This window comes from Rhinopithecus roxellana, chromosome 17, assembly GCF_007565055.1.
Source record: "Rhinopithecus roxellana isolate Shanxi Qingling chromosome 17, ASM756505v1, whole genome shotgun sequence".
NCBI classification, from domain to species: Eukaryota; Metazoa; Chordata; class Mammalia; order Primates; family Cercopithecidae; genus Rhinopithecus; species Rhinopithecus roxellana.
In genome coordinates this window covers 80,572,916-80,598,177 of record NC_044565.1, presented here as the reverse complement: position 1 = coordinate 80,598,177, position 25,262 = coordinate 80,572,916, and the positions used below count along the sequence as shown (strand labels likewise).

Below are 25,262 nucleotides of genomic sequence, written 5' to 3'. Positions count from 1 at the left end.
ATATTGCATCATACTGCAATGCTGTTTTGCCACCTGGTTTATGTTTTTACTTAATACATTATGAGCACATTCCCATGTCATGAAGCATCTTTTTATAATTTTTTTATTGTTATACTGGGTTCGATGATAAGTGTGAGCACAGTATATTTAATAAACACTGATGGTTGGACATTAGCTTGTTTCTGGTTTTCCATGCCATGAAAAACATCCTTAATTATAAATTAATTATAAATGCTTTTTTGCATTTCTTGCTGCTTCCTCAGGATACATTTCTAGAAGTGGAGTTAATTAGGTCAAAGGCTCTGCACATTTTTAAAGGTCAGATTGCCTTCCAGAGATGATCCAATTTTTGCTTCTACCTATAGTGCAAAATGTCCCTGTTCCCCAACACTTGCCAACATAGTATTGCATATTAATAACTTTTTTTTCTTTGAGATGGAGTCTCACTTTGTCACCTAGGCTGGAGTGCAGTAGCTTGATCTCAGCTCACTGCAACCTCTGCCTACCAGTTCAAGCGATTCTCCTACATCAGCCCCCAAGTAGCTGGGATTACAGGTGTATGTCACCATCCCTGGCTAATTTTTGTATTTTTAGTCGAGACAGGGTCTCACCATGTTGGCCAAGCTGGTCTTGAACTGCTATTACAGGCGTGAGACACCATGCCCGGCCAGTGTATTTAATAACTTTTGATTGGTAAAAAAAAATTACTATTTGAAAGTTGATGAGTGAGGCTGAATTTTTCAATGTGTTTTTTAGTCATTTGTATTTCTTTTGTGATTTATCCTTTGTAAGCATAATTATTTGCTTCTTCCTTCCTCAAAGGTATTTATTGTTAGATAGCTCTTAGGTTCAAATTTTGACTCTACCAATAACTAGTTTTGTGACCTTGGAAAAATCACACCATTGAACCTCAATTTCATGATCAATGAATTAGAATAATAATCCCTACTGAATAGAGTTGCTCTTAGGGTTTAATGAGATAGCATATGTAAAGCAATTTCCACTATCTCTGGCACATGGGAGGTGTTCAATAAATGCTAATTTGTCCCCTTCCCCTACCATGGGCAAGGTGCCCATGAAACACACAAATGTGAAAGATACTCTGTTTGTCCTCAAGGAACACACAATCCAATAGAAACAATAAAATATACACAAATATTTGATATAGGCTTTATAAGATGGGTAGCATTTTGACAAGGTGGGAAGAATTCCAGAGAGAGAGAGTGGCAGAGGTGTGTTTGGGGAGTGGCAAGTAGATTAAGTTGACCACAGTGGAGGGTTCATACAGATAATTCTGGATATGTAGATTAGGACCTCTACCGTGAAGAGACTTTGAACACCAGGATCATTTATGTTTTGCTCCCAAAGCTATGAAGAGCTATTGAAAGTTTCTGGGCTGGGCGCGGTGGCTCACACCTGTAATCCCAGCACTTTGAGAGGCCGAGGCGGGTGGATCACCTGAGGTCGGGAGTTCGCGACCAGCCTGATCAACATGGAGAAACCCTGTCTCTACTAAAAATACAAAAATTAGCCAGGCGTGGTGCTGCATACCTGTAATCCCAGCTACTCGGGAGGCTGAGACAAGGGAATTGCTTGAACTCAGGAGGCAGAGGTTGCAGTGAGCCAAGATCATGCCACTGCACTCCAGCCTGGGCGACAGAGCAAGACTCCGTCAAAAAACAACACATGTTTACACAATTTGTTTCAAAAATCTGCTGCCCTTCTCTATGGGTCTCTTAGGAAGGCAATATATTCCACCTCACGAAATCAGCCTTCACCACAAGATTGCTTTGACCAATGGGATGTGAGTAGAAGTTTGAAGAATCACACACTGGTCCACCACCTTGTTTCTCATCCCTCTGACATAAGCAACGTCCCAGATTGGGGCTGTTCTGTTAGCCTGGCTTCCAGAATGAAGAGAGCTCATCAAATGGCATATGTAACAGAATAAGAAAATAAACCTTTGTTATTGTAAACCATTGAGACTTGGGGCTTCTTTGTCACAGCAAATGAATTTAGCCTAACTATCCAATACAGGTACCTTGAGAAGAAACAGCAACAGCAACAGGACAAGGAGTTGTGTGGGGGAAAAAAGGATGATCCAGGGTGAAACGTAATAATTCTGAGGTGGCCATTGAATACCTCAGGTGGTGTCAAATGGTTGACTTACAAATGATGAAATTGAGTCTCAGTGAGATCATTTGCCCATGGTCACACAGAAGCTGGAGATACAGATTTGGAAACTGTGTGTGTATTAATAATAACTGTGTGTGCTGAGAGGGGATGGTCACCAAGAGCAAGTTTGTGGAGAGAAGGATGGGGAGCAAGTAAGAGTCAAAGCTGGGTCTCTCAGAAAGGCGAGAGACGAGCCAGGAAGGGCCATGACAGAGCAGGGGCAGACGTGTTAAGAGAAGAAAACATGGGACAGGAGGCTCCCAAAACTGAGGAAAGGCCTTGGGGTGTGGTGATTACAAAGTCACTGGAGGCCTCTGGAAAAGCCATTTTTGTAGAATTCCAAGAGTGGCAGCCACATAGCAGATGGTTGAGGAGGGACTATGGGTTGAGAAGGTGAAGGTGCTTTTCTGAGAAGTTTCTCTGTCAAGGTGAAAAGTAAATAGAATATGCGAGCAGCAAGGTCCAGTGAAGAATTTTTATGGTGGACATCTGTGTGTGTTTCTGGGCAAAGGGGAGAGAATGAAGAAAAATTGAGAGGCTGGAGACACCGGAGAGCCCTTGAGGATCGCCAGCCGGGATGAGAGCAGGAGCTGAGGCATCAGGAGTCTCGGAAAATGATGTGTCCTGGAGGCTGGGCAGACTCTGCTCCTTGGAGCAAGAAGCAAAGGGGAATTGCTTGAAAGGCGAGTGATGTGTGGAAGAGGAAAGCAGGGCAGAGGGAAAACCTGGAGTGTGCCTAATGGCTTTGACTTTCCTGACAAAGTTGGAGGGGAGGCTGAGGATAGGAGGGCAGGAAAAGGTGAGGAAGGGGCTCTGGGAAGCTGGAGGAGATGAACTGTCTTGGGCAGCAGTCTCCAGTCCAACAGCAGAGGCAAACAGCATTGTGGGCAGAACGAAGTAATCATTCAAAGCAAGAATGCGCATGGAGGTAGGTTCTATGGTTTTCTATGGCCGTCTTTTCAGTGTGGGAGCAAAGACTAGAGAATGAGAGGCAGAGAGAGACCCCAGATCAGACATTAGCCTAAGACAAGGGACAAGAGTGAGGCACACATGAGTCTAGGCACTGGGGCAGAGTGAAGGGACTGCCTACAGCATGGGTAGCTGACAAGGATTTGAGCAGGGCCACAGGGGGCGAACAGAATGGAGACACTGAACTGCTTGCCAGGGATTAGAGGAGTCAGCAGTGAGATATGGCCTTGGTGGTCTGGGGCCGCTGTGGAGAGAGGGAGATGCGCGAAGTTCTCCAGGAACAAGTAACCATTTTATTTTATTTTATTATTTTTTTGAGATGGAGTCTCGCTCTGTTGCCCAGGCTGGAGTGTAGTGGCACGATCTTGGCCCACTGCAACCTCAGCCTCCCGGGTTCAAGTGATTCTCCTGCCTCAGCTTCCTGAGTAGCTGGGATTACAGGTACCCGCCACCACGCCTGGCTAATTTTTGTATTTTTAGTAGAGATGGGATTTCCCCATGTTGGCCAGGCTGGTCTCAAACTCCTGACCTCAAGTGATCCACCTGCCTCGGCCTCCCAAAGTGTTGGGATTGCAGGCGTGAGCCTCCACACCCGGCCACAAGTAACCATGTAAAAGTATATAGTTCTTTGGGGCCTGGCATGGTGGCTCATGCCTGTAATCCCAGCACTTTGGGGGACCAAGGCAGGCAGATCACGAGGTCAGGAGATTGAGACCATCTTGGCCAACATGGTGAAAACCCATCTCTACTAAAAATACAAAACATTAGCCCGCCTTGGTGGCGGGCGCCTGTAGTCCCAGCTACTCGGGAGGCTGAGACAGGAGAATGGCATGAACCCGGGAGGTGGAGCTTGCAGTGAACCAAGATGGCGTCACCGCACTCCAGCCTGGGTGACAAAGCAAGAGACTCTGTCACAAAAGAAAAAAAAAAAAGAAAAAAGTATACAGTTCTTTGACATTGAGTGCATGTGTAACACTGTGCAACTACCACCTCTGTCTAGGGGTGAAGGGAACTTTGTCCACCTAGAGCCAATGCTCTTTGAGAAGAGCTCTTAGGAGAGTCAAGAGCGAAGTGTGAGGCCAGGGGGTGGACAGGAGTGGAATGAAGCAGGTGACAGCAGGGTGAGAATCAGTTGGTCTGAGGTGCAAAGGTGGTCAGGAAATCAGGGTGATGGAATCCCAAAGGAGAGACACACTAGAGGCTGGAGAAGTGATATGGTTTGGCTCTGTGCCCTACCCAAATCTCGTCTGGAATTGTAATCCTCATGTGTCGGGGGAGAGGCCTGATGGGAAGTGATTGGATCATGGGGGCGGATTTCCCCCACGTTGTTCTAGTGATAGTGAGTGCTCACAAGATCTGATGCTTTAAGAGTGTTTAGCAGTTCCCCCTTTGCTCCCTCTTTCTCCTGCCACCATGAGAAGAGGTGCCTTGCTTTCCCTTTGCCTTCCACCAGGATTGTAAGTTTCCTGAGACCTCCCCAGCCATGCAGAACTGTGAGTCAATTAAACCTCTTTCCTTTTTAAATTACCCAGTCTCAGGGATTCTTTACAGCAGTGTGAATATTTGGACTAATACAAGAAGTAAGGACAGAGAAGAACAGCTGCTGGAACTCATGGATATGTGGGGAGAAGGCCCACATTTCCTAAGGGTGAAACATACAGGCACCAGCACTGGAGCACTGAGGAACATGTGCATACACACCCATGCCTAGAAGGTCAGGCTTTCCTCTAGCATTCCCAACTGGGCAGCTGGTGACCAGCAGCCATCTTGTTCTCACAGACCCACTTCCCAGCAGGCAGAAACGGGATGTTCTCTCCCAGGACTCTCTCTTAACAGGGAAGAAAATCTTTTCCAAATGTCCAGGTGGACTTTCCTTACAGCTCATTAGCCAGAACTCGGTCACATGCTTATTGCTAAACCAATCACTAGCAGAGGAAGATGGTATTTCATGACTGGTTTAGACCAATCACCATTCAATCCCAGGCCCCGTCCATTGTCAGGTAAAAGAAACCCAGGTTCTGTTAGCCAGGGAGAAAAGGAGAGTGACTGTCCAGTGGACAAACACCAGCTATGCAGCAGACCTCTGACATCCCTCCCAGCTTTATTCAGTGGGTTGAAGAGAGATGGAAGGAAGAACAAGGTCAAGGATGGAGTTACAGAGTAAGTGAAACACAGCCCCTTCAGGAATTTATAACAGGGGAGATGGGACCAAAATGAAAATAAATATATATGAGGACCTAGATAGTAAAGAATAGGAAAGCAGGCCAGGCATGGTGGCTCATGCCTGTAATCCTAGCACTTTGGGAGGCTGAGGCGGGCGGATCACCTGAGGTCAGGAGTTCGAGACTAGCCTGGCCAACATGGTGAAACCCCTTCTCTACTAAAAATACAAAAATTAGCTGGTTGTGGTGACGGATGCCTATAATCCCAGCTATTTGGTAGGCTGAGGCAGGAGAATGGCTTGAACCCAGGAGGCAGAGGTTGCAGTGAGCTGAGATTGCGCCACAGTACTCCAGCCTGGGCAATGGAGCAAGATTCTGTCAAAATAAAATAAAATAAAATAAAATAAAATAAAATAGGAAAGCAGACACAACCATTGGGAAAAGGCAGGAAAGTGCAGTGGAGTAAGTATGGGGCTGGGACTTTGAATTCCCATTTTGATGTGTATTTAACTATGTGACCGTGGGCAAGTTTGCTAACCTTTCTGTGTCCATCTTCTCTTGTGAAGTGGGGACTGTAATATTTCACTATTAGAAATTAATGGGAAAACAATCCAGCAGTTCCTTGAGTGGTTCAATATAGAATTACCATGTAGCCCAGCAATTCTGCTCCTCGGTACCCAGGAGAAACAAAAACATGCATCCACACAAAAACTTGTATACAAATGCTCAAAGCAACATTGTTCATAATAGCCAAAAATAGAAGCAACCCAAATGTTCATCAACTAACTAATGAATAAACAAAATGTGGTGTCTCTATACCATGGAATATTATTTGGCCACAAAAAGGAATGAAGTACTGTTACATGCTACAATATGGGTGAAACTTGGCAACATAAATGCTAAGTGAAAGAAGTCAGTCACAAAGAACTACACACTGTATGACTCGATTTATTGAATAGAATAAGGTGTCCAGAATAAGCAAATCTCTAGAGACAGAAAGTAAATTAGTAGTTGTCTGGGGCTAGGAGGAACAGGGGAATAAGGAGATGACAGCCATAGGGAATGGGGTTTCTATTTGGAATAATGAAAATATTCTAAATTGGTTATGGTGGTGGTTGCACAAATCTGAATATACTAAAGATCATTGAATTTTACACTTTAAATGGATAAATTATACGGTACTATCTCAATACAGTTGTTACCAAAAAAAAAAAAAAAAAAAAAAGAAAAAAAAGAAAAATTAATGCTGGAGTAAGGTGCTAGTAAGAGGGTATTTGACTGGGAGACCTAAGTGTATCTATGAGGTGGACATTTGTCATACTTCGTTGATAGTTCAGCATTTGGGGAGTGCCCCACCCCATTTTATGAGGACTCACCTCCCAAGGTAAGTCAATACTTGCTTCCCTAGCCTCTCTTGCTGCCTAGGGGCCAGCATATGAGCCAGGCTCAACCTGACACACTTGCTAGACTCTGTAGGTGGTTATTGTAGGAGAACAATACCAACAAAACAGGCAAATACCAACAAAACGTGCAAAAAAAACAGGCTGTTGCACGGCAAGAATAACGCCATCTTGAAGCAAAACCACCACAATGACCGATGTCTGACTCCTTTATACCAAGGATTCCCACAGCGACTTCAAGAAACAATGCTTGTAGCATAGATAACCCTTCACAGAGATGTGTATCTAACTTCCCCAGCAGCCAGGAATGTAAAGTGTGACCAGCTGCCCATGCTTTACCCTAAAAGCTTGCTATAGAAAGGATACTTTCTGGAGGATGGATCGCTGTCTCGTAGCAACAGCCCCAGACATGGCTGCTGTTCCTAAGTTCCCTATTAAATGCTTCCTTCTGAGAAACTGAATTGTCAGGCTCTTCCACCTCTCAGCTCCCTTGGCCTTTGGAGATAGGTCTGCAGGTCAGCATAGACCTGCTTAACATGGCAAGTCATATAAGGAGTGGGCGCTGTGTGAACCTATTGAAGTGAGAGTGGCATCAGCCACATCTACTTTCTCAGGCAGCGTGGATGAGGTTCCTGTGGTAGCGTTCAGTGCTCCAGGCCCGGGTATTGATGGGGTGAGCCCTAGTGAGCCCAAGAGTGGCAAGAACACCGACTCCCCCAGGACCACTTTTGTGGAGTGATTTGGGGCGTTATTCCAGCTGCCCAGCCTCTAGGCTTGTTTCTCTGACCTTCCTAGAAATTCTGTGAACTACCTACCACTCTTGAAAAAAACATATTTTCTACTTAAATTAGACAGTTGAGATTCTGTTGTTCAACTAAGAACCATGACTGACAATCTGGCCCTTTCCACCTTGAGCCACCTTTCCCAGTGAGAACAAGGAAGTGGGTGACCCGCCATTTTCTAGGTAGATTAAACTTCAGGTCGAGACTGACTTCTTTCTGCAGACCTCTTGACAGAAGCGAAGCCAATGGGGAGAAAAGAAGGAGGAAGAGGGCAGAGTCTGGTTCTTTTAACGGTTCGAGTTTAAGAAATAGAAGAAAACATACCATATATTCTGAGATTTTTAGCCAGGCAGAAAGACTCCACTCACTAACACAACAGCCATGAAAACATATTTTAGAACACCCAACCCCTGCATGGGGAGGATTCTCAGCTTCCCGGGGAGGCCAACATTCACTTGCACGGCTACCTTGGAGGTTGTGATCAATGCAAAGTACCTGCCTCTCAGTAGGCATTGATTCCAAGAATGTTTATTGAGTACTTGCTATGTGCCATACACTGTTCTAGGTGCTGGAATAAGAGAACAAGATAGACAAAAATCCCTTCCTTCTTAAAGCTTACAGTCTTGTGAAAGAAGACAGAAAGCACATAAATAAAAATAAATTGTGTCAAAGGCGAAAATTCCTATGGGAAAAAGTAAAGTCAGGTTAGGAGATAGGGAGTCCTGGAGAGGAGAAAGGGCCACTTCAATTAGCATATACGAGAAGGCCTCCCTGGGAGAGGGTATGAGGAGGTGAGGACCTGGGAAAGGGGATCCGTTATTATTACAGAGATGAGTGCCATGGCTGCTCTTTCCAATCTCCGCCTTCCCCACTGAGAACACCTGTTAGACACAAGCCTACTTGTGGGGATTATGGTGAAATCTTTGGAGGGAAACCCTCAGCCATGTGGGTGCCTCATGTTCTAGGGGGTGAGGATTAAGAGCTTCCTGGGGTGATCTGGTGGAAAAGCTGAATAGAGTCAGCTGGGTAGGGCTTTCCAGAGGAAATGACTTTCGAAGATGGGAAGGGCAGCCACCTAGCCATGCTCACCAGGCTGGCAAAGCCTTGTTATAACCTTTGGGGCCTTCCTAAAGGCAGATACTCTCCCTGATGAAAGAGGAAGTCTCACTGGGCACAGTGGCTCATACCTGTAATCCCAGCACTTTGAGGGGGGTGGATCACGAAGTCAGGAGTTTGAGACCAGCCTAGCCAACATGGTGAAACCCCGTCTCTAGTAAAAATACAAAAAAATTAGCCGGGTGTGGTGGCAGGCAGCTGTAATCACAGCTACTTGGGAGGCTAAGGCAGGAGAATCGCTTGCACCTGGGAGGTGGAGCTTGCAGTGAGCTGAGATGGTGCCACTGCACTCCAGCCTGGGCAACAAGCAAGATTCTTTCTCAAAAAAAAAAAAAAAAAAAAAAGAGGAAGTCTCATCATTATATCAGTCTTTTTCCTTCAAGCAGCAAATCTACAGATGGCACTGAGAAACATTTCCTAGTCATATTACTCTATTAAAACAAACACAGGCCAGTGTGCTGGCTTGTGTGTGTAATCCCAGTAGTTTGGGAGGCCAAGATGGGAGGATTATTTGAGCTCAGGAGTTCAAGATCAGCCTGGAAAACATAGCAAGACCTTGTCTCTACATTAAAAAAAAAAAAAAAGGAAGAAAAAGAAAATCAGCCAGGCCTGGTGGTGCATGCCTGTAGTCCCAGCTACTTGGGAGGCTGAGGCTGGAGAATCTCTTGAGCTTGGGATATCAAGGCTGCAGTGAGTTATGATGATGCCACTGCACTCTACCCTGGGTGACAAAGCGAGACCCTGTCTCAAAAACAGAACAAGACAAACAAACAAAACCCCACAAAAGGCTGGGCATGGTGGCTCATGCCTGTGATCCCAGCACTTTGGGAGGCCGAGGCGGTCTTAAATGATTAGGAGTTCGAGACCAGCCTAGCCAACATGGTGAAACCCCATCTCTACTAAAAATTCAAAAAGTAGCCGGTGCTAATTTTTGGGCAGGTGCCTGTAGTCCCAGCTACTCAGGAGGCTGAGGTAGGAGAATCGCTTGAACCCCGGAGGCAGAGGTTGCAGTGAGCCGAGATCATGACACTGTACTCCAGCCAGGGTGACAGAGCCAGACTCCAACTCAAAAAAAAAAAAAAAAAAAAAAAAAAAAAAGCAAAACAAGCAAGCAAACAAACGAACAAAAAAACCCACAAACAAAGCCCACTCTGGATTCTCTGGGATTCTGATTCCCTCAAGGTCATTATAAGCCAGTCTGGGCCTTTGCTTCCTTCTCAAACAGACTCGTCTTTTAAATATATCCACCCTGGACTATAATAACCCACTCATATTCATCAACCACCTGCCTTCCCCAAGCTCTCACATTCACAATGATTCCTAAGAGATCAGGAGGGGGAAGCCCAGAAGACATTCTCTGGATTGCTGATGGCAGGGAATAAAGATAACTCCTAGGTTGTTTGGCCCTTGCAGATTTTTTATTACTGAGGGACTCTGTGCCTTAGAAACTCTATTTTATAGGTTTTTGTTGTCTTCAGGAGCGGTGCCTTGTACACACCATTGTGCATGGGGACATAACTGAATCGAAAGCACCCAGTTGTGATTCATAACCAGATTTTAATGTATCTTCTCCCAATATGCAAGGAGAAATTCCTGTATGAGAACTTGTTCTCCTTAGATCCTGTGGCAAGGAGCCAGAAAGAAATCCAGGGGGAGGATAGAGCTTTGCATATATGACTTTTACAATATTCCAGAGACTCATTTAATGTCTTCCCAGTCAGAGTTCTTAATTTCTTTGCCTTGCACATAATTACTGCTGAGGGATTTTTGACTTGAAAGCCTTTTGAGAGGAGCATACATTGAGAGACAAATTGGTGTGATGTATCTTTTTTGCTTTGCAAAATTCTCATATGCAATCTAACCCAGCCATGCAAAGCAGCAGGATCTAAAGCCTTTGGATTTAATGTCCTGAGAGAAACAGGTGGCAGGTAAGGGCAAATGTTAGTAAATATTAAGCTCATGTCTCCCTAGCCTTGGATTATGTATTTCCTGGGTACTGATATTCATATGTATCAGAAGTCATTTTCAACTAGTTAGTTGAAAAAATATCCATGCATCCATCTACAAATATTTATTGACTATTTACTATGTAGAAAGACCCTGCTGGCCACAGGATCTTAGTTCATGTCCTCAGTGAGCTTTACAATTTGGTGAGAGCAGGAAGCAAACAACCAAGCAAGAATGTAGTAGATGGCTAGGCACGGTGGCTCACACCTGTAATCCCAGCAATTTGGGAGGCTGAGATCAGGAGTTCAAGATCAGCTTGGCCAACATGGTAAAACCCTGTGTCTATTAAAAATAGTAAAACTTAGCTGGGCATGGTGGTGCATGCCTGTAATCCCAGCAACTTGGGATGCTGAATAAGGAGAATTGCTTGAATCTGGGAGTTGGATGTTGCGGTGAGCCGAGATTGTGCCATTGCACTCCAGCCTGGGTGACAGAGTGAGACTCTGTCTCAAAAAAAAAAAAAGAATGGAGTAGAGCTAAGTACAGCAAACAGGCAACATTGTTGCCTTCCCAATCTTCCCAGTCAAAAGATAATGACAGTCAAAGGGAGATTACTCTCTCCCACCCCAGACCAACAACACATTGTTGGGCCATTTGTTGAGCCCTAGTTATGTACCACGCATTGTGCTGTGTTCAGAAACAAAGATCACACCTTCCTCACGGCAGCTCAGAGAAAGATGAACTCAGCTGCCTGCATCATTCTCTTAAGGGCATAGCTGCAGGACAGCTTCAGCTGCGTTGGTCTGGAAACTCTCAAAAGTGGGTCAAGACTCTCAGACTGGTTTTAGCATAGTTGTATATTCCTGACCCATTTCTGCAGGGAAAGGGAAGGACCTGAAGACTGCAGTTGCAGGCTTTGGACATATGAAAAAACCAACAGATGGCGGCACTGCCAAATTACAGGCAGAATGTGTGGGGTGGCTTGGCCTTCCCCACCACCTGTTCCTCTTCTTTCACACCTTTCCCCCAGGATCAAAGATATGCATTTGTGCCAGGAGAAAAATTGCAATAGAGCTTGGTTTAGTTGTCACTGGGGCAACACTCAGAAGACTAATTGCCGTGACGGTAGCAAGTGAGCCCTAGAAAAATCTGAGGATGTAAAACTGTCTAAGACCATTCAGTTAAAGCTGTCTCTAAGAGCTGTCAGACTTTATGGTCAGTCCTCCTAGCAGAGAAAAGAACCTTCGGGCTTGCTGTTTCCTCTCTCTAGTCTTACTGTCTTCGTATTCCCAATGTCTACAAAGTGGATGGCACATAATGGATACTTAGATAATGTTTGCCAAATCAGTCCAGAAGGAGACACTTAGGGAAATCTTCAAGGCCATTTGGAAAAATGGCCTTTCTGCTTGGTAGGTGGTGCCCTGGAAAAAAGAGGAGCTGCCAAATAAGACTTTGGATCCACCCAGAACCGTACTTTGGGGATGGTCTCTTTTGGAGGCTTTAGATGACACTGAATGTTCTGGGGTTAGAGTCTGGAAGAACTTCATGTTGAGGTAGGAAAGTTCTATAGCTAAATCTAGAGAGACAGAGGCTCCTAAAATCAGAGTAGAAAAAATATAATCTGGAGATAGAGAGTTGTTTTTACTGAAAACTCAAATGGTCAGTAGTGAGGCCCCAGTCCAGTAATGCTGGCAGTCGGACCTAAGGTCTAGGGCAGTAAGAATCTAGTCTTAAAAAATAGAATCAGGCCGGGTGCAGTGGCTCACCCTTGTAATCCCAGCACTTTGGAGGGCCGAGGTGATCACCTGAGATCGGGAGTTTGAGACCAGCCTGACCAACATGGAGAAACTCGGTCTCTACTGAAAATACAAAATTAGCCAGACGTGGTGGCACATGCCTGTAATCCCAGCTAGTCGGGAGGCTGAGGCAGGAGAATCACTTGAGCCTGGGAGGCAGAGGTTGCGGTGAGCTGAGATCACGCCACTGCACTCCAGCCTGGGTGACAGAGCGAGACTCCGTCTCAAAATAAATAAATAAATAAATAAATAAATAAATAAATAAATAAATAAAAATAATAATAATAGAATCAAGTCAAGCAACCTGATGGAGAAAAAGCCTGCAAAAGCTTCCAAGGATTACCCTGAAATAACACATTGACCCATCTGATCAATAGATGCTACAGAAACTCTAGATGCAGATGTGTTTTTCATTTTGACTAACTTCTTTTAAGCTTGCCCTTAACATTTCTTTCACCCCTTATTTGCAGCTACCTTAAGGGTGCCAAGCTGAGTCTCCACCCCAGAATTTCTCTAGGTGATTTAAAGCCGACAAGTTTCCCAAGAAGAGCAGCTTTTCTGCCTGGACATTCCTACCAGACCTCATTTCCAGGTAGCATGACGGTCCTGGGTCTAGACTTGTCTGAGAGAGACAGTCTGGGCCAGCCCTACCAGCCCTGCCTTGCCCAACTTCCATACCTCCTCCTGCAGCAAATGCATCTCCTGAAAAACAGCCAGGAGCTTCCTGCAGAGCCAAAGCCTTGGGAGGAATTTCACTGTGAGGTTACACTCCTCAGTTTCCTCGGGAGGAACGCAGCCTGTTTGGAAGGTGTTCATCCTGCTGGTTTCAGCAGAGCACCTGGTAAAGCTGACATACATGTGTGTTTAGTGGGAGCCTTTTCTTTCCCATCATTCTCTCCACCCCCTCCTGCACTTCGCTTCTGCCCCACATATACATAGACTTAATCTAACATCGCAACTGCCACAGGGGAAAGATAATGTGCAGAGAGACTGTTCCAGATAAAGTTATTCCTTTTAGTTTCAGCAAAGCTGCTCTCAAGCAGAATTCTGACTGCTGTGCTCATTCAAGGCCTCTTCTTTCAGTTGCCACCTCGGATGCAAGATCTGGACTTTCTTGCCTGGATGTACAGCCCCCAGGGAGCTGAAGGACTCTCAAGTATGTCTCCCTCATGGCAGGGGAGCTGGCGCTGTGGAGGCCGCAATTTTTTCCCTTCAAATTTCTACTGCATCTGAAATTCTTGTTAATCTTCCAGCGCTTTAAAAAGGTAATCTCCTGGGAGGATTAGGATAGCAACCACTAGTGCATACCTTAAGAGTATCAATTAATCAGAACCATCTTCATAGCACTTAGCTAAGATTCAAGATTCCTGGAGGAAGAAGTGCTTCTGGAAGACATTAGTCACCTGAGGAGGTCAGGGAGAGGAGCTAGTCTGAGGGAGAATTGCCCAGATGACAAAGACAAGTCTCACTTTTTCCGGGCATGACAGGCTTGTCCTCACCTTTCACTCCCTGCCCTGCTAAAAGGCTCCTTGGAAAGAATGCCCCAGAAGCAGCCCTTCAGATGCAGTTCGCAGCCTTGTGATGCTCCTGGAAAGTCACTCAAATGGTCTTGCAGACAATTCAAATGACATGGATGTGGTTCCTCAGTATAATCCTCCGCCCTGTACTCCAAATGATGCTGGACAGTGAAATCAGAGGTGCCCACTTATGGGGGAGGGATTGCAGTGTCCTATAAGCATCATCATCATTACTATTCTAGAACACTTCCCTATAATTCGTGAATTCAGCCTTTGGCATTCATTCATTCGATGAGGTTTTATCAGTTATTTTTTCTATGCATTGTGTTAGGACAGGAGACAATAAAAAAACAAAACAAAACAAAAACAAACAAACAAACAAAAAAATAAACAGTGCCCCTGTCTCAAAAGAGTTTGTGTGTCAGCAATGGGTTGGGGGACAGGGTGCATGTGTAAAGTCATAACTACTGATGACATGGGACAATTCTCTTAACACATACAGGAATATAGAGGTGCTGTGGGCACCCTTCCCATGGCTCTAGGGGCCAAGGACATCTTCCCAGAGCAGCCAACTTTGAGCAGAGTTTTGGAGGAATGGTAATTTACCATGCAGATGAGAAAGGAGACTATTCTCAGGAGGCAACATGCCTCCTACTCTTCAGGACATGGAGCATGGACTTGCTGAACTTTACTCCTTCCTTCATTAAAAAACTAGATTTTTGCCTGGTGTAGTGGCTTCTGCCTGTAATCCCAGCACTTTGGGAGGCTGAGTTGAGCCTGGATAACGTAGCAAGACCCTATCTCTACAAAAAAATAAAAAAATTAGCCGGGTATGGTGGCACACACCTGTAGTTCTAGCTCTCAGGAGGCTAAGGTGGGAGGATCCCTTGAGCCCAGGAGTTTGAGGTTGCAGTAAGCCATGATTATGCCATTGCACGCCAGCGTGGGTGATAGAATGAAACCTTGTCTCTAGAAAAAAAAAAAAGCAACAACAACTAGATTTTTGAAGGAAGTGGAGAGTGAGTTGTTCAGTCCAGAGTATATGAAGGAAAATAGGGAGAAGTTAGGTTGGAGTTAGACCTTTTACCCGTTGGCTAATCCACCATCTCTCTCCTATCAATTCTACTCTCTAAATGCAATGGCTGGCTGGACATAGTGGCTCATGCCTGCAATCCCAGTACTTTGGGAGGTCGAGGCAGGCAGATCACCTGAGGTCAGGAGTTTGAGACCAGCCTGGCCAACATGGTGAAACCCCATCTCTACTAAAAGTACAAAAATTAGCTGGGTATGGTGGTACATGCCTTTATCTTAGCTATTCAGGAGGCTGAGACAGGAGAATCACTTGAACCTGGGAGGTGGAGGTCACAGTGAGCCGAGATCACGCCACTGTACTCCAACCTGGGTGATAGAATGACACTCCATCTCAAAAAATTAAAATAAATAAATAAATAAATAAACAAACAAATAAATGCAATGGCTCAGGGACAAAGCTCATTTGTCCTCTGCTGTCAGTCCACATTGCCAGCTCATTCACACCCTCATCATCTCTTCACCTCCCCTCTCAACTGCTCCTCCTGTTTCTGGCTTCTTCCTCTTCCAATTCATTTCTACACCACCATTAGGGTTCTTTTCCTGTTACAAGTTTTACTTTATCATTTTTCTGCATAGCATATCTCAGTGGTTACCATCATTTCAGGATAATCCCCAACCCCTAGAATGGCTTCTACCATAAGGTCCTTTGTGACCCAGCCCTTACCTACCTCCATAGCTCTGATTCCACTGCTCCTACCTTGCACCCTGCTTTAGATAAACCAAACTACAAACGCGCTGCGTTGTTCACGCCTTCAGGCCTTTGTCCATGCTTTTCCCTCTCTCTGGAAAATGCTTCTGCATTCTCTCCTCACAACAAACTTCTATTCATCCTTTAAATGTGGACTCAGATGCCACCTCCCTCAACCTTCCCATACAGACTTAATCACTGCTATTACTTATTTATGTTGATATTGTTACTCATCACTCTGCTGCCGGAATGGGCTTTTCACAGTATGCTCCTTTGCCGCATGCTGAGCAGCTTCAGAAGCAAGTTGATTCATTTTCACAGCTCCAGTCCTTAGCAAAGGCTTGGCTCATTACGGAGCGAAATGGAACAGACCACTGAGTCAGGCGAGGCCAGCATACAGGGGTTCTCAGTGACTATCACCTGGGGAGCTATAAAATACCCCACACCACCAATATTGGGGCTGAGTATTTTTGTTTGTTTGTTTTGTTTTTATGAAAGCTCTCTAGGAATTTATAATGTGAAGCCAAGGTTGAAAACTATTGGGGATACAAAGTGAAAGGATCTGAGAATCAGAAGACCTGAATTCTGAGCACTGCTCCGGATTTATTTCACTGTCTTAGGCAAGTCAGTTATCCTCTGGCCTCATTTTCTCATCTGTAAATTGGGAGTTCTGAACCAGAAGATTGCTAAGGCCCTGTATTAGTTCATCCTCATGCTGCCAATAAAGACACACCTGAGACTGAGCAATTTATAAAGGAAAGAGGTTTAATTGACTCATAGTTCCACAGGGCTAGGGAGGCCTCAGGAAACTTACAATCATGGTAAAAGGGGAGGCAAACACGTCTTTCTTCACATGGTGGCAGCAAGGAGAAGTGCTGAGCGAAAGAGCACTTGTAAAAACCCCTTATAAAATCATCAGACCTTGTGAGAACTCACTCACTATTAGGAGAACAGCATGAAGGTAACTGCCCCATGATTAAATTACCTCCCACTAGGTCTCTCCCATGACACGTGGGGATTATGGAAACTACAACTCAAGATGAGATTTGGGTGGGGACAACCAAACCATATCAGGCCCGTTTCACATCATTGACACTTCTCCAAATGTCATTAAGCATTGCTAGGTCAGAGTGAGATAGCAGATGCCTGGGCATTGAGACTTGGCTCTGCTCTTTACTTCTTTCCAGGTAGGGGACAATCACTGCTTGTCTTTTAGCCTTTCCTGTTCTTCCCTTGGCTCCTTCTCCTTTTGCCCTATCTTTCCCACTGAGGTTGGGGATTTTCTCTAAGTCACCCTCCAGGAGGTAGGAGCATTTCTGGCAGCAAGCAGGGTTTCACACTGCTATGCTGAAGAGTGATTGCCAAGAGCCGCAAGCAGGGTCTGTTTCTTGTCCCTGAAGATAATTTCTTTCAGGAATGAATGGATTGCACCTATTGTGTTTTCTTTGCAAAATGTCATGCTGCATTTTTGAGAGCACATGTGGGAATATATAAAGTGTTAACCGCAAAGAAAAATAAATATAAACAAGGCTTCCCTTGTACTTTGCTGACTGATCTGGAGGAGCGGGGTGCTGGGTGGGAGCCCTCATTGCTGTGAAGTTCAGGCTTCCTGGTTGGGCATCTGGAGATTCTCCAACACTTAGTCACTGAGAACAAGAGCCACCTCTTGCAGCCCCTGCAAACAGCTTCTATCAATGGCAATCCAATATGTCCTGGTCATAGGTGAGACTTTGTCTTATGGTAATGGGCAAAGACAGAGCCCATGAAGGCTCCATTTCCATTTGAAATAAATCATGTCAGCCTGTCCCCACAGTCAATATGAATTTGATGTCTCACAAATTAAAGCAACTCTAACTTGAGCAGACACAATCCATTATCCTGCCATCTGTTGTCCTGGTTTCCAAACAGGGATAATGAAAAGATATGCATTTCTTGAAAGCTTGGCACTTTGGGAGCAGAAGAAAACACACATTCTTTTAAAAGATGTTAAACTTGCTCTCTCAGATTAATGCCATGAAATCCAGCCTTGAATCTTTATAGTCCCCAATTTGCTGACTTCTCTCATTTCTACTGTGTTGTATTCCCATGCTGATTAGGGAAAAGTAACAAAACTCCTTTTCCTTTCTCTGCCATTTTTGATTATCAGTTCCTAACCCCAGTTGTACATTAGAATTCTTGGAGGAGTTTTGGAAATACATGAATGCCAGGACCTTCCTTCAAAGATTCTGATGTAATTGGTCTAGGATGGGGTCCAGGTTCCTATTGTTGTAGGACTTTTCCTTAGTTCAGTTAAGAGCTGGGTCCTTGTAACACGGCCATGAAATAGGCTTGCAGACACTTTGATGGATGAGAAAAATGGAATTTATTAGGCAAAAAGGAACCCGAGAACAGAAGATGCCTGGCTCTTCCCTCCTGCAAATGGCATGAACTTCCCAAGGCTCCACCCTGTTCTCCCAGTGCACAGGTTGGTAGGAGTTGTGCCAGGGAGCCCTTCCCACCTGACAGTCTTATTATAATCTTTTTTTTTTTTTCTTCTTTTTGAGATGGAGTCTCACTCTGTTTTCCACCCTGGAGGGCTGTGGCGTGATCTGTTCACTGCAACCTTCGCCTCCCAGGTTCAAGTAATTCTCCTGTCTTGGCCTCCCAAGTAGCCGGGATTATAGGCACACGCCACCACACCTGGCTAATTGTTGTATTTTTAGTGGAGATGGGGTTTCACCATGTTGGCCAGGCTGGTCTCCAACTCCTGACCTCAGGTGATTCACCTGCCTTGGCCTCCCAAAGTACTGGGATTACAAGTGTGAGCCACCACTCCCGACCCTCATTACAATCTTGAAAGGCTCACTAGGTGATTCTAATATGCAGTCAGGGTTGAAAACCACTGGACTCAGCATTATAGAGGATAGTCTGCCCTTATTTTACAAAAATCATTCACAGAAGTTGAATATGCTCTTATGAATTTCTCTCTCTCTCTCTCTCTCTTTTTTTTTCCCCCAAATTTAGCATTTATTGCACTGTTGTGGGTAGAAACATGCCAGATAGCAAGGTAAACATACCAGACCAGGCGAGGTGGGTCATGCCTGTAATCCCAGCACTTTTGGAGGCTGAGGTGGGCGGATCGCTCGAGGACAGGAGTTTGAGACCAGCCTGGCCAACATGGGAAAATCCCGCCTCTACTAATAACACAAAAATTAGCCGGACACAGTGGTGCACGCCTGTCATCCGAGCTGCTTTGGAGGCTGAGGCAGAAGTTGCAGTGGGCTGAGATCCACCGCTACTGCATTCCAGCCTGGGTGACAAAGTGAGACTCCATCTCAAAAAAAAAAAAAAAAAATTTTTTTTTTTTCAGGAAGATGTTGGAAACTAATAAAATGGTGAGACATCTACATCTTCTAGAACATGATGCATCTTTAAAAATAATGATGCAGGCCGGGCGCAGTGGCTCACACCTGTAATCCTAGCACTTTGGGAGGCTGAGGCAGGTGGATCACTTGAGGTCAGCAGTTTGAGACCAGCTTAGCCAACACAGTGAAACACCATCTCTACTAAAAATACAAAAATTAGCTAGGCGTGGTACTGCACGCTTGTAATCCCAGCTACTTGGGAGGCTGAGGCAGGAGGATCACTTGAATCTGGGAGGCGGACGTTGCAGTGAGCCAAGATGGCTCCACTGCACTCCAGCCTGGGCGACAGAGCAAGACTCTATCTCAAAAAATAAAATAATTAAGTAAAAATAAAAATAATGATGCAGAAGATTTTTTAATAGATTTGGGGAAAGGTTCACAACATACAAAGTGGAAAAAAATTAGATTCTAAAGCAATATATACAGTAAAATCCTATAAGAACCATTATGTTCTTACAGGGAAAAACTGATACGGAGCTATGACAAAGTGTTAATAGTAGGTATCTCTGGACAATGGGACCACAGGTGACTTTATTATTTTTCTTTGTCTGATGAAGAAGATATAAAAGTGGATCTTGGATGGCTAAGGCTGGCCAGCTTTAGGAGTCAGGGCATTCTCTGGGGAGAGTCAAATTCATAACTATACTTTAGTCTGGAAGAGCTAGACTCCCATTCGGATCCTGACTTTACCCTCGCTAGATTGGAGATGGCCTCAGCCATCTTCCTGCCGTGCTAATGTGTGATCATGAACTGCCCTACAAAGTGAAGAACACTGCTTTGAAAGGGAGACCTCAGGATCTCAACACAGAAGGACTTAGGGATGGAGGGAAGGGTACGCAGGCTGAGGGCCTTATCTTGAGGCTGAAAATATCACATTTCTTAGATTATATTCTTTAGACAGGTAAACTGTTTTTCTTTTTGCAGATGTCTTTCTGCACATTTTACACAAGATTGTAAAAAATCAATCGTCTATGTTAAAGACTGTATTATTATGATGATTTGGAGGCCTGGGGCAAACAAAAAGATGGTGTCAGTTAGGATCCAACTGGCTAATCAGAAAGGGAATTTAATAGAGGGAACTGGTTGCACAGATAATGGGTGGAACTCAGATACCAACCCAAGGGCAAGGAGACAACTGGGAGATGGGCCATATCTGGATGTCACTAAGATGCTTAGCCTGGAGGGACAATGGAAGGGAGGAGTGAGTTTGCAGAGCCCAGGGTCAGGAGGCACCTCAAATACAAAGCTGGCCACTGCTATAAATGCAGCTCAAGGCAGAGAAGAGAGTGAAAAATACTCCAGATTCTCCCTTTCTCCTGCCTTTCAATCTTATGCCAGTGCTTCCCATTGGCCAAACTCTGCTGTGGTTGGGAGCAGCCATGAGGGAGGCTTCTTGCCCTACAGAGTAGAGCAGGGACAGGAGGAGGAATGGAGCTGAGGTGGTTCAGGCCAGGAGTGTTCCATCAATGGGCCAGTGATGGCCTCTATGTATTGGTCCCTGGATGGCCTATTTCTTTCCTGCAGGCTGAGACCTGTTGGCACAAAAGCTCACTGGTGCCAAACTCAAGTTTTTACATGTCCAATTATTTAATAAATAGCCCAAATAAGCAGATTTTTGTTGTTTGCTTGCTTGTTTGTGTTTGTCATTCAGGGCCTGCCTGCTTTGTCTACCCTGTGAAACCTCACCTAGTATGTGCTGGCAATTGATAAGGTAGAGCCTAGTGGTTGTAGACCCCAAGGTGCTAAAGCCCTTTGGAGCTCTCTGACCCAGAGATTCCCCACCCCCTGCAGCTGAGTGACATCACCTAGACAAGTAAGCACCCCCTCTGATGGCCCACTCTCCTGGGAATTCCTGCCCTCCTGCATAAACCTCTGGACAGTCTCATGTTGTAAGGGACTTCTCCCCTCTCATGCAAGCCTGTCTAAGAGCTGCTCAATAAAGCTGCTGTGTTACTGCCTCCGGTGGGCATATCTTCTCTTTAAATCAACCTCAATCCCTCAAACACCCCACAGACTGTCACAGAGGTTATGGAAGAGGAGCTGAAGCTCTTCCAGTCATCCCTTGGAGCCACCACTGGTAGTGAAGAATGAGTGACATAAGCCCTGGCGCAGTGGCTCACGCTGTAATCCCAGCACTTTGGGAGGCCGAGGCGGGCGGATCACGAGGTCAGGAGATTGAGACCATCCTGGCTAACACTGTGAAACTCCATCTCTACTAAAAATACAAAAAACAAAAAAATTAGCCGGGCGTGGTGGTGGGTGCCCGTAGTCCCAGCTACTCGGGAGGCTGAGGCAGCAGAATCACTTGAACCCGGGAGGCAGAGGTTGCAGTGAGCTGAGACCTTGCCATTGCACTCCAGCCTGGCGAGAGAGTGAGACTCTATCTCAAAACAAAAACAAAACCAAAAACAAAACTCCCCCCCCAAAAAAGATTCCTGGGTATCCCCATTTAATTCAAATTTGGTAGGCCTAGAGGGGAGCTCAAATGATGCTTATTCATTTAAAATAAGCATCCAGGGTATTCTGACACAGGCAGGTGTTTACTAGCCTCTGGGAAAGACTACTGTGGTTTGTCTTCCAGAGTGATCTTTCTCAAATGTAACTCTGCATCACTCCCCAGCTTAAGGTACCATAATCATTCCCCACTTCCTCAGCTAACAGCAAAGACCTTCCACGATTGGCTCCTGCCCCAATTTTTGGGCTCTCCTCCTGCCTCCCTGCGTCCTCAAGAACGCTTGCTCCTGTTCTGCTGAATGCTCACGGTTCCCCGAGCACCCGGCTCGGTGCCTAGAAACTTGTCTATTCTGGCCCTGCGCTTTTAAACCAGACCCACCCACCAAAGTGGCTGCCACCAATAAACAGCAGCCTCCGTCTCCTCCAGGCCACCTCTTTGTTCCTGCTCTACCTGCTTCCGATCCTTTGACTTTGTTGCCATCTGACCTGGATTTGTCCATGTTGACCTCCCAGCTCTCTAGAGGAGAGAGGAGTGCTTGACTGGCACTCCCCTCTGGCTCTCTTGACTCCTGTTCAGCCTGGCTTTAAGGCTCCTGGCCAGCTTTCTTTGGAGGGCCCCATTTTGGCTCCTGGTGAGCAGGGGTTCAACAGCTCTTACTTTTCTCTTTCATCTGAAATGCCCTTTCCTCACTTCTCAGCCAAAGGAGCTTCTCAAGACTTAGTTTAAAAGCCACGTCCTCAAAGATAATCTTTTCAATGTTCCCAGGAAGAATTAGCCACTCCTTTCTTGGGGCTGTCCTGGTACTACGTGCACACATGGAACGCTGCCCTTACCACTTCACTGGTTTACACGTCTACCTCCCGCCTGGGGCCAAGAATTTATCTTAACAGACCTGCGGCTGTGCCAGGCACTCAGTGAGTGCTTCCTCAATGTTTGTGCAATGAACAAAGGCTTGCTGACTTCTGTCTCAGTTACATTCTGGCTTCCATATGCTGGTTATCTAGGGGACGCTAACACAGATTGCTCCATTAGTAACAGAATAAAGTTTAGAAATGTGCAAATCTTAACAAGGCCATCGTTCCTCCCTCCTGGGCTGGGTCATTCAAACCTCTTAGATGTATTTATGGCTTTATTGCTCATGGTTACCTTATTATTTTATATGCTGCACACTTTGACATTCCTGCTTAACACTGCCTTACCTTAGGAATTAGTCCCCCTTTTTAGAGTTGTGCAGCATCTGAGTGGGATTCCCAGATGATAATTACCATGAGTCCCTCAGCAACATGTTAATAATTATAGACAGGAAGAAGCTTAGCAATGTTTAATGTATGTATCCTTAAAACCCAATATGTAATCCTTGCAGATGAATAATGCAACCCTTGTTCTTGCAGTTAATTTCAGATTTTCCTTTTCATTACCTACCTCACTAGAGGCTGACCTGTGAAAACATAGAGATCTGTGTAAGGACAGACTCGCTGACCTTATCCAAGAGTTGTTTTTCCTGGCCACGCCAGGAAGAGCTCATTACAGTTTTGCTTGTGGCCCTGGTCCCACAGCATGGCCTCTAAGGACAGCTCTGGGCCATAGTCAGGCTCTAGTGAATGCTATAAAAAGTCATGAGAGGTACAAGACATATCCAAAAGACCCAGGCCTCCACTTGAGATGCAAGACTCAAACGCCGGAAAAGCACAAAATATGTCTAGTGTTACCTTGTAACAGACAATGACTTGATGGTATTCAGGAACAAGGACTAACTTTGGCTTAGAGACTGGGATAATTGTCATCTTTTCCATAGCAGCCATGACAATGCCATGTAAGAAAAAAAATCACAGATACTTTTTAATTTTGTAGGCATAATTGTATTTATTTTCTATAGCAAACTATTTTTAAAAAATTGTTCATAGGCAAGGCAAACAAGGTTAAGCATTTCGACCAAGATCACAAGAAAGAGGGACTTTGCAGGTAGGCTTCTGGATTTAAAGTCCAGTGTTTTACATACAGTGTTGAATTCTGTTTCCCATGAAGCAGCTGAAAGTGCCAGTTGGAGTGTTGTGGGCAAGGTCATGGGTTTTGTACCCAGGGGCTCACTTAGCTATAAGAGGAAAAGGACTGTACATTTCATCTTCATCCTTACCAGCACACATGGCTCCCTAAATATACTCACTGGTGTTTCAGGCAATCACACCTTATTGAACATTACCTTTATGCCAGGCTCTGTGCTTCATGCTAGAAATGCAGTCTTGTTCTCAAGAAGAGCAGAATTTAATAACAAAGATGTACAAGCAAATACAGTGTAATAAGGACTCTGATAGAGGGAAACATGGGCATGAATGGAGCCAGGGGAAGCTTGTCTAACTTGAAACGGTGGTTGGGGTCAGCAAAAGTTTCTGGGAATCCGCTGATCACAAACATCATCAAAACTAGTTAGGCTAGTTGGAGCTAGCCAGAGGAGGGGCTTTCCAGGAAGAGGGGACAGTGTTTGCAGTCATGCATTGTAGTAAAAGAGCATGACATATCTGGGAAATAGCAAGTGATCTAACACGGTGGGATTTTTTAAGGAGACAATGCAACGTAGAAGAGGCAGGCAGGGTCCAAATTGAAAGTAGCCCTGGGGGCTGGGCGCGGTGGCTCAAGCCTGTAATCCCAGCACTTTGGGAGGCCGAGACGGGTGGATCACGAGGTCAGGAGATCGAGACCATCCTAGCTAACACGGTGAAACCCCGTCTCTACTAAAAAATACCAAAAAAAAAAAAAAAAAAAAAAAAAAAACTAGCCGGGTGAGGTGGCGGGCGCCTGTAGTCTCAGCTACTCGGGAGGCTGAGGCAGGAGAATGGCGTGAATCCGGGAGGCGGAGGTTGCAGTGAGCCGAGATCCGACCACTGCACTCCAGCCTGGGTGACAGAGCGAGGCTCCGTCTCAAAAAAAAGAAAGAAAGAAAGAAAGAAAGAAAGTAGCCCTGGGGACCACTCTAGGGGAGTTTAACTTTATCTTCACTGTTTTAAGAGACATGAAAGTTCTTAGATTGGGGCGGGAGTGTGTGTTTCATGAAGATCCCTTGCGAAGCCATATGGAAGAGGAACAGGTGGGAAACATCTGTTCCTGGAGACAGAGCCTTGGATTCCCTGGGGTATAGCAGGAGCGGGAAAGTCGGCAGAAAAAACAGAGGACATCACTGAAGACCAAGTCTATCCAGTGTCATTAAAGGCCTTTTGTGTCCCAGGTACTATGTTAAGTGCTCTTCATGCATTGCCCCAAATTATCCTCACACCAACATCAGGAAGTGACTATCAGTTATCTTCATTTACAGAGTAAAGCCGAGGCTGTGTGTCATACACCTGTAATTGTTGGAGCAGGGATTTGAACTCATCCCTAAATTAACTCCAGAACCTGTGAAGTTAACCTCTCTGTTAAATTGGCTTTTGTTGAGGATTGGCCTCATCCAGAATACAGAACAAAGCCTTTTTCTAAGACACAGGGACTCTTCAGACTGGGCAGTTCAATTTTTTTTTTTTTTTTTTTTTTAGTTACATAGTAATAGAAAAGGTTTCCTTTGTATTGCAAGTCAATACTTGGTAAGGATTCCAAAAGTGGCTTGTGGAAAACAGACTGTAGCCTTCATCTTGGGGCATAGCTGGGACACAACAGGGGAATTCTTGCTTTGCTAGATGGGGCTGGGATTGGTGGAACTGAGAACCAAGATGAGGTGATAAATCTCACTTATTCTGTCCCTTTGCAGCAGTTCCCTTCTTTTGGGACTGT

The 25,262-nt window shown here is 45.2% G+C and overlaps 1 long non-coding RNA gene across 1 annotated transcript in view; it reads left to right on the top strand.

The window, feature by feature from the left end:
- Positions 1 to 1,983, top strand: part of LOC104663013 — a 54,651-nt gene extending 52,668 nt beyond the window's left edge. The window contains exon 5 of the long non-coding RNA XR_748081.1: positions 1,741 to 1,983. This is a non-coding gene — a long non-coding RNA (uncharacterized LOC104663013). The remainder of the gene's footprint in view (positions 1 to 1,740) is intronic.
- Positions 1,984 to 25,262: the final 23,279 nt, after the last annotated feature.